The sequence below is a fragment of the Chelonoidis abingdonii genome, chromosome 5 (genome assembly GCF_003597395.2).
Source record: "Chelonoidis abingdonii isolate Lonesome George chromosome 5, CheloAbing_2.0, whole genome shotgun sequence".
Taxonomy (NCBI): domain Eukaryota; kingdom Metazoa; phylum Chordata; order Testudines; family Testudinidae; genus Chelonoidis; species Chelonoidis abingdonii.
In genome coordinates this window covers 138,837,515-138,848,941 of record NC_133773.1, presented here as the reverse complement: position 1 = coordinate 138,848,941, position 11,427 = coordinate 138,837,515, and positions in this window count along the sequence as shown.

The window sequence follows — 11,427 nt, the reverse complement described above, 5'->3', positions numbered from 1 at the left end:
TTGTTTATCCCTTTTCACCATTTCTTGATAAAACAATGCCTCTTTATCTTTATTGTCATGGAGAAGCACTGATTGCTGAGATAACACAGCTGCTCTAATTCTGCTTCCAGCATTCCTAGTTAATTGGTTTGGGGGAATATTTAAAGCACTGGCTTCCTTAAAATGATAAGGCACCAATTCAGCAAAGCTCTTAAGCATTGTGATTAAGTCCCATTGAATTTAGTGGGTCCTGATGTACTAGGGTGTTTTGTTGAATGGAGATGGACTTAAGCATGTGCTTTGCTGAATCTTGTTCTAACTCTGTACTTGATTTTAAATCCCTATGTATTTTGTACTACTTTAATGCTTTTTATTCAATGATATCAAAATATTTTGCAAACAGTAAGTGGCTCACAACCCCTTGGGGGCCAATAATATTGGGTGTCTTTCTAAAAGATATGTGAGCTTGGTGCAGGACTCACTTGGTGAAATTCTGTGATCTGTGTTGTGCAGGCAACAGACTGGGTAAGTATAAATGTTCCACTTTGTCCTTAAAATGTATGAAGGGTATTGTAGCCTCTGGAGGGGAACCAAAACATCTCTTTAAGATGGGAAATGAAAAATATTCTACCAAATGGAAACTGCAGAAGTAATATAGCTAGCCAGACAGTAACTGCTTGTAGTTGGCCAGGTTATGAGGTTTAATGCCCTCTACTATTTCATTGGAGTGCTGAATGATCTGTAATGTCAGGACTTTCATTTTCCCCTTATCTGAAAGCCATGGCCCCCAAGCAGTACAGTATCCACCATTGCCACTCTGTAAAGGAAATACTCCCTTTTATCACATTAATTTTACTTTTTGGTCTCAGGCAGCCTAGTTAGTGACTCTTAGCTTTTGAGACCTCAGAGCATCTTAGCTCAATCCTTGAAACAGAGATTCTGCTTGGTAGGAATGGTCTGTTTCTTTAGGATGCCAAAGGACTTCCCGTCTTACTGCTTGCTTCTTATTTTTGTATTTTCTCCTGCCTACTAATTTGATAACTTTCCACCAGGTGTGATGTCAAAACTTAATAATTCCTATACCTCAAACACCTGTTCCTTTGCAGCCATGAGATGATTTTTGTAAAACTAAACTCCTTTGGCTTCAAATATAATAAATATTCTTTTATGGCATTCTTGGGGGGCGGGGAAAGGAAATAGCATAATAAGTGAAATAATTCTCAGCTGCTTTTAAGTCTATAAACAAAAACCTTTTATCCTTGAGTTTGATGCAAATAATAGGGACTGAATTTATGTTGCAGTTGGTTTTTAGTATATAGCATATAAAATTTCCATGAGCACTGATTGCTCAGGAGAGTGGCTAATTTAAGAGACCTTGTAGATGGTAGTGTTGGGTGTGTGTGTGTGTGTATATGTGTGTGTGTGTATATGTGTGTGTGTGTGTGTATATATATATATATGTATGTGTATGTATATATATATATATATATATATATATATATATATATAATGTTTGGTAAAGTTGCCAAATCCCCTTTTTGCTTTTATTTTTTCCATTGTGAATGTTCAGTCTTTGAATTTTATCCGTTTTGGCTTTGAGTACTGAGCCCAGCGCTGTTTTAAATTGCTGAGAACAAACATCATATACAGATTAATATTTTGTCTTGGGAACAGTATGTCGTTCTCTCAGTTCATTTGCAGAAATGCCACTAGTTCCAAGTAAAATAGTATGTACTAGATTCAACTGCGCTTGACACCACTGTAAACCCAGAGTAAATCCAGACTGCTCTGGATTTACACTGGTGTCTCTAAACTCAGAATATGGCTGTGCATTTCTATTCTATTCTTGGCTCAGTTGTTCAGCCATATGTGAGAGAAGCAGCCAAAAACACAGTACAAATGGTTGATTTAGAGACATGGCTTGACTCTAAATTATTTTCCTTTTTTGATGCTGACTCCTTGAAGCATGTCAGATTTTTAAGCAACCCTTCTGGGTTGCCCTTAATCTCAGTGAGTGGGAAGTAGACGTCCTGACGGAAGAAATTTGGTATCTGTAACTAATGAAAGTAGGTCAAGAAGAGCTTTGTGTTTAAATATACAATTCAGTTCTCTCAAATGCACATTATCCATTTTGGTCATCTTATTTGGAAAATAATTGTTTTGCAGATACTGTCAGTCACAAGATAGTTATTGGAGATATGTAACTAGCATCTCATGATAGAGAAGAGACAGGACTTGGTTGTAATGAATATAAAGAGGAGCTTTTGAGGAGGCTTCTGGGCGCAAACCGTGTAGTTTTCTTTAGCTTCTTGGATAATGTAACCTGTGCTGTCTAGTATCTCCACACAAACTATCTCCTTGTAGTCCTGGACTAGGGATTATGCTATAGTAACCAAGTCCAGATCTTACCAGGATGGATGCTGTCGGAATAGTTCTCATGATTTGTATGCTATTCCACTCCAAGTGTAACTTAAATATAATGGGAGCCACTGAGCTGTAGACATCCTGAGAGCTGTTTTAACATAGTATTATGGGGGGGGAGAAATGATCAGGTTCTAACCTGGTCATCTTGCAGTAAGGCCTGGGTTTAAATGGGCCTAATCACTAGAGGGAGTTCCTGCCAGAGTGGTTATGCTGAAGATTGCACTGCTGAACTCTGCTGCATCTAGCCTGTGGATAGACAGATCTGCAGTGAGAGAGAGAGAACTGTTTTATGATACACCTCCACCCCGATATAACGCTGTCCTTGGGAGCCAAAAAATCTTACTGTGTTATAGGTGAAACCATATTATATCGAACTTGCTTTGATCCGCTGGAGTGCTCAGCCCCGCCCCCGCCCCGGAGCACTGCTTTACCGCTTTATATCCGAATTCGTGTTTATATCGGGTGGCGTTACATTGGGGTAGAGGTGTACATTCAATTTTTGCCACTCATTATTTAAGATAAGGGATATGTGTAGAAAATTCTATCAAAACTATGACCTTGATCTTACTGGTGCTGAAGTCCCGCTGCTCCCATTGCCTTCAAGGGGAATTGCTGGTGCTCCAGACCAGGCAAAGTATTACTTGATGCTTTGACCCAGCTCGGTTGGTGTATTGGCCCTGTGGTCTTCAAGATACTTGCCTAGGTGTTGAGTATCCCAGGTGGAGCGTGGCCAGAAAAGACCATTGTGGTCATCTAGACATTCTGTGTAACACAAGCCCAAGCCCCGCCACCCCCCAGTAATTTCTAGAGCAGATCTTTTAGAAAAACACCTAATGTTGATTTAAAAATTGTCAGTGATGAAAATGACCATGACCCTTGACAAATTGTTCCAACAGTTTATTGCCTTCACTGTCAAAAAATTTACATTGAATCCAATCCAAATTTGAAGCATCAACTTCTAGCCATTGGATTGTGTAATAACTTTACTAGCCTGAAGAGCCCATTATTAATTGTTTGTTCCTCATGTAGATACTTAGACGGCAATGAAGCCACCCCTTAACCTTTCCTTTTAAAGATAAACAGATTGAGCTCCTGGAGTCTGTCGCTGTAAGGCATATTTTCTGATGTGCTAATAGTTCTTGTGGCTCTTCTCTGAATCTTCTCCAGTGTATCAACATCGTTCTTAAATTGTGAGTTTCAGAACTGGACACAGTATTCCATCAGTGGTCAGACAGATGCCAAATACAGAGGTAAAACTAGTCAAGATTCCCCTGTTTATGCATCCCAGGATCACATTAGCTCTTTTGACCACAGCCTCACACTACGAGTTCATATTCAGCTGATTATCCGCCATAACCCCCAGATCTTTCAGTCACTGCTTTCCAGGTGGGAATCCCCGGCTCTGTATGTATACCCTACAGTTCCTAGGTGCATATATTTACATTTACCTACGTTAAAACACACATTATTTGTTTGTGCTCACCTTACCAACAAATCCAAATCACGCTAAATCAGTGACCTGTACTTTTTTTTTTTTTTTAAACCACTTCCTCACTTTTTGCATCATCTGCACATTTTATCAGTGGTGATTTTTATAGAATCATAGCAGGTTAGAACTGGAAGGACTTCAGTAGGTCATCGAGTCCAGTCATTTGCACTCAAGGCAGGACTACGTAACACTAGACCATTCCTGACAGGTGTTTGTCTAACCTGTTCTTAAAAACCTCCAATTCTAGGTTATTGATAAAAAACGTTAAATAGTGTAGGGCCAAGAACTGGTCCCTTCAGGACCTCACTGGAAACAACTTGCTTGATGCCTATTCCCTGTCTACAATTATATTTTGAGACCTATCAGCTAGCTTTATATCCATTTAATGTGTGCCATGTTAATTTTGATCATTCTAGTTTTTAATCAAACTGCTGTGCAGTACCAAGTCAACCACTTTTCAGAAATCTAAGTACAGTAGAACACCGTTTATCCAGCCCTCGAGTATCTGTAGGGCCCTACCAAATTCACAGTCCATTTTGGTCAATTTCACGGTCATAGGATTTAAAAAATCATAAATTTCATGATTTCAGCTATTTAATTATGAAATTTCATATGTAATTGTAGAGGTCCTGGCCCAAAAAGGAAGGGATCTCAAGGTTATTGTGTGTGTGGGAGGGGGTTTGACGTATTGCTACCCTGGCTGCTGCTGGTGGCAGCGCTGCCTTCAGAGCTGGAGAGCAGTAGCTGCAGGCTGGGAACCCAGCTCTAAAGGCAGAGCCACCACCAGCAACAGCGTAGAAGTAAGGATGGCATGGTATGGTATTGCCACCTTAATTCTGCACTGCTGCCTGCAGAGCTGGGCCCTCCGTCAGCGGTCGCCAATCTCCGGCCGCCCAGCTCTGAAGGTAGCAGCGCAGAAGTAAGGGTGGAAATACCACGCCCCCCTTACAACTCCCTTTTGGGTCAGGAACCTCATTTGAGAAATGCTGGTCTCTTTCATAAAATCTGATAGTATAGGGTAAAAGTATACAAAAGACCAGATATCATGGTCCATGACATGTTTATCATGGTCATGAATTTGGCAGGGCCCTAATTACTTAGCTCTCTTTAATAACTGAACAACCAGTGCACAGAAGTCCAGAAGAAGGCAGTTTCTCCTGTGACTGCTAGATGGCACTGCAGCCTCACGCTTTCCCGTTATCTGGATAATCAGTATTTTTGATTATACATCTAGCCCTAATCCCAATTAGATCAGATAAATGGGGTTCTGCTATATATTATGTCAACAGTTTACAAATTTGTTTGACAAAGGTAATCATGGAAAAAAGATATCAAGCTAGTTGGACAGGATCTGTTTTTTTTCTCCCATAAACCCATGTTGATTTTCAGTAATTACATTACCCTCCTTTAATTCTTTATTACCTGAGTCCTGTATCAGCTATTCCATTATATTGCCCAGGATTGATGTCAGGCTGACAGGCCTATAATATAATTATAATTACTGTCCCATTTACCCTTTTTAAAGACTGGCACAACATTAGCTTTCTCCTAGTCTTCTGGAACTTCCCCAGTGCTCCAAGACTTAGGTCAGGTCTACCCTACAACCCAGATCGATGCTCTGAGATCAATCCACCAGCGGTCAGTTTAGCGGGTCTAGTGTAGACCCACCAGATTGACAGCAGATCGCTTTCCAGTCAATCCCTGAACTCTACCCCTGACAAGAAGAGTAAGGTAAGTCGACGGGAGAGTTTCTCCCATTGATCCCCTGTGGTGTAGACCCCATGGTAACTCGACCTAAGGTATGTCGACTTACCACGGTAGTGTAGCCATAGCCTTACTGAAAAGCAACATTAACTCTTGGGTGCAAGTTATCTGAACCTGCTGCTTTTTAAAATTATCTACTTTTAGTACTTTCAGGTTAACATCCTCCAGAGCTAGAAGAATGGAAAGTATTATCGCTATTTGATGAGACTAGCATCTGTTTTTTCCCCCTCCGGTTACAGAAGAGAAATATGTATTGAACACTTCTGCCTTTTCTGTATTATTGATCATTCTGCCATTTCCATCTAATAATGGACCAATACCATTGCTGTTTGCTAGGTACTGTACAAGCACAGACCACGGCGGAAGCACCTGAAATTGGGGAGCCATTTTTGAAAACCTGTGCTGAAGGCCCTGGAGGAGTCAGTGCTGACCACCCAGGAGTCCCAATTCTGCCCTCTGTTCCTGTTGCTAGCTACCATGGTTTCCTCTCTGTATGTGCAACGGTCAGCAGAGAGGCTGGGTGGGGGTATCATGCAGCGGAAGGGATTGTGCAGTAAAAAACTCAGGCCTGAATCGTGAGTGCTGGGTTATAGTCCCAGCCTTGCCAGGGAGCTGCTATACTCCCAACTCTCACTTTGTGTCTCTGTTTCCCCATCTGTAAAATAGAGATAATGACGCGCGGGGGCACAGTGCTCTCAGGCCCCTGGAGCAGAGGTGCTATAGCTATGCAGAGTACTGATAGTAGCCAAACACTTGTTCATCTAAACTTACATGTATTTGAAAACAAATATTTTTGGTATCGCTTCCTTTTTCACCCCACTTCCCACTTTTTCACCCCACTTTAGTTCCCTGTAATAACAGGGCTATTTGGAGTTGCAGGGAGATTGTCATTTAATTCTAATTACGATAAAGATGCTTTGCTCCTCAATAGCACCTTTAGCCTGAGGCTATCAGAGTGCTTTTCATCCCTGAGAGGGAGAGACAGGATATCTAGGAACCATAGCCAGCTGTGGGGTGAAACACAGCCAATGATCAGTAGAGTATAGAACCACGACAGAACAGGTTAGACAACACTGAAGACGTTTCTTGTATCCAAATGAAATTTCCAGAGGAATTTAGGCAGGTGCTGGGAAATGGCAAGAGTGGGAATTACTCCTGCGCAGTGGAGTGGTCGCCTTCTCCCTGAAATGAGTCAGGGCTGCCAAAAGGATTGCCCTTGAGTTGGGGCTGAGTCCTGGAGGGGGGTGACAACAATGGTCTTGGCTGAGCTTTTCTTTGGATTTGGAGGTTATAAATATGTGACATTTGATGGATGTTAAAGTGTATAAATCAACTCCAGTGCAGTCACTGCCCATGGATCCCTCTGCTTGTTCACCCCCTGCTCTGTTATGTGACTAAGATGCCACAGCCACTAGGGGGCAGTGTAGCACCATGCTAAACATCTTGCTGGGAACAGCTGAACAGCAGCAGCCTTGATGCTCAAGTAGATTCACTCTGTTGACAACAGCTCTGGGCCTTTGGGCCTCCTCCTGGAGGAGATGGGCCCTGCTCTTGGCTGAGATAAGTTTAAACCAAACTCCTCTACCCACCCCCAAAATCCAAAGCAGGCTCTACATTTTGTAAACGGCTTCTTATCTTCCTCCTGCAGTGACCTAGCCCTGGCTTTTCCCTGCTCCAGTTTGGGCAGGGGGAACTGATCACAGTTGCCACTTCTGTTGGGTCTGCAGGTTTATGCTCTGGCTTCCTCAGTTCCCCTTACTGTGAACTGGCAGCTGCATGTGCGTATTCAGAGCTGGCGCATTGTTCTGGCCTGACAACTCGGCAGGCTGATGCCCTCTAACCAGGGCACTGGTATAGCTCAGGCAGCAGCCAAGAAGCTTTGCCTTGTACTCTCACCCATGTAGCCTCTTCTCTGTTCCCCCTACCCCACCCCACCCCCCAGACAGTCTGTCCCTTTGCTGTTGCTTACCAGTGACCATTGTAATAGCTTTAGTGAAGGACTCCCATTCTGACAGGAACTGATCTGATACCCCCAACTCATTGTGCTTAGGGCAGCAAACCACCACTGAACATCAATGGTGGTGGGTCATTATACCGCCTCTTCCATCGCAGATCTTCCCTTCCCCGCTCTCACCTGCCTCTGTTCCCCCGGGGGCTGATGAACACTAAAATCAACTCTTTCCTGAGAACTTGGCCAAGCCTTGGTTCCAGCCTGTCTCAGGCAGCAGTGCCCATGAAGATGGGCTCAGTGAATGTCAGAAACAGGGCCCTTGCAGTGCAACCTCCTGGTAGCTGATGAGCCCCCAAGCTGGGCATACAGAAACTGCCAGGTGGAAGGGGTGGGTGTGTGACAGGGCATTCGAGCTGCTGGATGCGGAACAGCAGCAGACCGCACCCACCACACCAACATTGCCACCCTGATAACTAATCAGTGTGAGCTCAATGGGGGCTCAAGCTACGGGAAAGGAGAAGAGAATCAAGGTCCTGAGGCAGTGGTGGAGGCTGGAGTGTGGCTGGATCAGTAGCAGGACAGTCCAGGGCATCACAGCTCAGATTCCCACCCCCACTAAGTTACAGAGGGGAGACTGGGAAGGAGACAGGGGCAGCCTGGGATGGAAAAACGGAGGATGGGTTAGATGGGCAAAACCTTGTTGGAGTAGTTTCAGGTTTAGCCAAACCAAACCAAGGCTCCTGGTTACAGTTAACTCACTCCTGGGAGGGCAGCTGGGGTTGTGGGTTAGAGGAATGGCTCTAGCAGTGGCCCACCTCTGAATTGACTGGACAGTGATCAGATGCCATGGGGGCCAGGGACAGGACAGATCAGGGAGCAGAGGATCTAGTTCCCCTCTTGTTACTGGCTCATGGGAGGGGGCAGTGAGTCCCCTCTTGGGGGTTAAGGGCTGAGGCCAGCAATAAGTGCCTCCAGCTAGCTAGCTGCTATGATGTCTGGGCAGAACTGGAGCAGAAGCTGTTGTCGGTCCCCCATCCGGATCTGCCTGCTAATCATCCCCTTCCCCATTCTCCCCAAGGGCTCCTGTCCCTGTTCAGCCCAGGGCCGGCTCCAGGCACCAGCTAAGGAAGCGGGTGCTTGGAGTGGCCAATACCAAGGGGTGGCACGTCTGGGAATTCGGCAGGCTGGTCTCTCTCTCTTCCTCTTTGAGCCACTGCTGAAGAGAAAGAGAGGGAGTGAAGGACCCACGGCAGAACTGCTGCCTAAGAATGGAGCGGTGCACTTGAGCTGCTGCTGAAGTGCCTCTGATCAGCAGAAAACCTGAAGCCAGCCCTGGTTCAGCCTCCCTCTGGACCTGCCCAGCTTCTGGCTAAGCCTCTTCACAGCTCTTTGCCCTATTCTACAAAATGGCTGCCACTCCCCCCCTCCAGCCCCTGCCAGGGCTTCCCAAACTCCCCCATTCTCAGCCACCCCCCAACCTCTCTCCCCTTCATCCACTCCACCCCTGGGAAAGGCTTGCCCTCCATCACTAGGTGCTCAATTAGGAGCCTGAGTCTCATTGGGGGCTGGGTCACGTTTGAAATGGAGGCAGGCTCCTAAATCATGTCATCCTCGTAATGCTGAGCAGAGAAATGCCTTGATACCTTTAAAGCCTGGGTCTGGGTCTGGAAACCCATCAGCCAGGCAGTGGGTGGGCTCTGCTGAGTAGGTGGGTTTTCGGACACAACTGTGAGGACACGAGGGCGGCTTCAAATCAGAAACAAGCTCCCAGGATGCTGGGGGAGGAAAGAGAAAAGGATGGGAGGAAGAGAGACTGGAGTGCAGGTAGGGTGACCAGATGTCCCAATTTTATAGGGACAGTCCCAATATTTGAGGCTTTTTCTTATATAGAAGCCTATTATTCTCCCCCTCCCCATCCTGATCTGGTCACCCATGATGCAGGGGAGGATAGGGCAGGGATGGGGTGAGGAGAGCAGAGGGGCAGGGGTGAGGGGACAGGAAGACAGGGATAGAGTGAGGGAAGAGCAGCAGGATGGGTAGACAGACAGGCAGGGATAGGGGAGGGCAGACGGGCAGGGGCAGGGCCAGGGCTGAGGAGAACAGGGGTGGGGGAAGGACAGAGGGGTAGGGGCAGGTTTGAGGGGAGGACAGAGGAAGAAGGGTGAGGTGCCAGGAGGACAGGGACAAAGGTGGGGGCTAGCTGAGAGGAGAATGGGGCAGGGAGGGGGTGAGGGGTAGAGAGAGGGGCACATAGGAGCAGAGTTGTAAATGGACAAGGAGAAAACCAGAACTCAGGACATGGGCCTGTGAGGTGCTGAGCCCCCTAGAAGAGACAGGCAGAGGCCAGCTGCAGGGGGGCTGGTGCAGCAGGTGACACAGAGGCATAGAAACCAGCATGCAGCAAACGTACTTCACCTCCCTCTGCCCGAGTGAGCCATCCTGAGTCAGACAGACACTGTAAACAGTCACATGGCGCCCATCCAACACCTACAGGCTAGCAGGGCATATGGGGAGGGGCCTACGCCAGCATTACATGGGGCAGAGAAATGCTCCATCACCCCACAGCAGGTGTGTCCAGCATGAAGGCCTGAGCCATGCCACAGACTGGCCCTGGCTGGACACCCTTGTCAGGGAATGGGCAATGAGCGTGATTTGGCACCTGGGTCTTTATTGCTGGCAATGCAGTGTTGACAGACGATTATTGCTTATTAAAAAAAGGGGGAAATAAATCCACTTTGCCTTATGCTAGTGCATGAGGCTTTGGTTCCCAGCAAGTTAGTTGTGCTTCGGTTGCCATGGGGTGTGGTTGAAACACCTGCTGCCACCCCTTGGCTCAGCTTCTGGCTCTGGTTGCACGCACAGCCAGCAACACAAAAGCCTCATCTGCTGGAGCTGGGGGAAGAGAGTGGTGGCACTAAGGGGCTGAGCCCAGTTCCTGGGGAATTTCCCCTTCGTCCGTAATGACCATAGGTTTAAGGCTGAGAACATGATCCTATCACCTAGGCTAGCAGAATTCCCCACCTACCTCCCCATCCCCAGGTTGCATGTGACTGGAGCAGCAAAATCAATTTGATAAGATCTCTAATGACTGTCAAAGCGCTAACAGCCCAGGGCTGACAACGGCTAATTGGTCTGATCCCTTGTGTAGAGTGCTGAGCAGGCTTGGGTTGGGAAAGGCTGGACCCCAACCCAGAGAAGGCTGTGGGGTTCAGGCACCTGCAGTACTACACTTTGGAGGGGGATTGGACCTGGAGTTCTGGGGCGGGTGCCGCTCTCATAAATCTACTGTGTTTCATTTTCAGTGGTGGTGGCTCTGAGGAGGGAGCAGCACAGGGTAAAAACTGGAGGGGATCTGATTGGTTAAATGTCTGTTCAAGAGAATCAGAGCAATCATTTGTGTTGGCTGTTGAAGAATCATTAAGTGCCCTTGTGGGTTTCCATGAAGTGCAATTACATGACAAGGTAAAAATGGCCCAGACTTGCTCTAAAGATCTGTGCCGTGGGCTGGATTCTCGTCTCACTTACACCAGTGTAAATCAGGAGTTAACAGCATGGGGGTCAATGGAATTACACCAAGGTAAAACCAGTGTAAGTGAGAGCGGACTTAGGCTGTGCGCGCATTCAGAGACAGGGGCTGCTGACTTCACCACCAAGAGTAATTTTCTTACTCCTTTTGGGCCCACCAAGAAAGGCAGAAATAAAGGACTGCTCTGGTGTCATCTGGCTCTTCAGCAGAAATATTAACCTAGGCTCTTCACCATTAGTGGTGAGGCATGAGAAGGGGAGTACCCAGCTTGACTCTCAGTTCCAAGGCTGAGTT